This window comes from Nematolebias whitei, chromosome 14 (genome assembly GCF_014905685.2).
Source record: "Nematolebias whitei isolate Nwh7 chromosome 14, NemWhi1, whole genome shotgun sequence".
NCBI lineage: Eukaryota > Metazoa > Chordata > Actinopteri > Cyprinodontiformes > Rivulidae > Nematolebias > Nematolebias whitei.
In genome coordinates, this window is record NC_056511.1 from 42,819,885 (window position 1) to 42,821,214 (window position 1,330).

Consider the following 1,330-nt stretch of genomic DNA (forward strand, 5'->3'; position numbering starts at 1 on the left):
TATGCCATAATCATCAGTATTAAAACAATTAAAGACCTGAAATATTTCAGTTGGTGTGCAATGAATCTGAAATATATGAAAGTTTCATTTTTATCATTACATTATGGAAAATAATGACCTTTATCACAATATGCTAATTTTTGGAGAAGGACCTGTATTTGTAAAATTGACTGAGCTTGAGCCATTTTTGTTTTGTTTAATGTCAGTTAGCTCTGGTGGCCATCTTGGATTGGGTTAACTCCAAATATTAATGATTTATAGAAGCATATGCAGGGATTACTCTCTGAGAGTTTCACTTAACTCTGTCCAGTGGCTCAGGAGATGTTTTTCTAACAGACAGACAGTGTTGACCCTAAGAATTATTTTTATTTATCCAGGTAGTCTCATTGAGTCACAAGAACTCATTTTCAAGAGAGACCTGTTTAGGGAGCAGATGGGGGTTAAGTGCCTTGCTCATGGGCCCAGAGTGGGGCGAATGAGGGTGGGGACAAGCGTGGGTGCTTCACCTACCCCACCCACATTTTTTTTTTTTTTTATGTTGATGGCACCGGGGCGTGAACCGGCGATCTTGACCCCTCAGTCATTTCCAACTTCCGGCCTGTCTCCAGACTCCCATTTGTTTCTAAACTACTGGAGAAAATGGTCGAGTCCCAGTTGAAGTGCTTCCTGGAGGGTCACGCCATCTTAGAGCTTTTCCAATCTGGCTTTAAACTTCTCCACAGCACTGAAACTGCCCTGCTGAAGGTCTTTAACGACATCTTCAGATCCACAGATACTGGTGATTCTGTGCTGCTTGTCCTGTTGGACCTCACAGCCGCCTTCGACACCATCGACCATGAGATCCTCATCTCTTTACAGGGCTCTGGGCAAGCCTAGCCAGTCAGCTGCTAGCTAGCTTAGCTTGGTGCCCTAACAGACACATGCTAGACAAAACAACAGTCAGTCAAACAGGTGTTCTTTTGGTAACTGATACCCATCAGAGTTTCATATATATCGTTAATACTTGTTCTGCTGGGGGACATCAACGCTCACGTGGGCAACGACAGTGAGACCTGGAGGGGTGTGGCTGGGAGGAACGGCCCCCATGTTCTGAACCCGAGTGGTGTTCTGTTGTTGGACTTCTTTGACTTTGACACATTTAATCTATTGCATTGATGTTAGGGGAAAGCATGTAAAACATTTACAAAACCTATTTTTATTTTACAGAAAAGAGCTGTAAGAATCATCACCAGAAAGCATTACAGTCACCCATCAAGCACATTATTTTATCAACTGAACTTATTGAAGTTCCATGATTTGGTAGATTATAGTATTTTATCAGTTATGTATA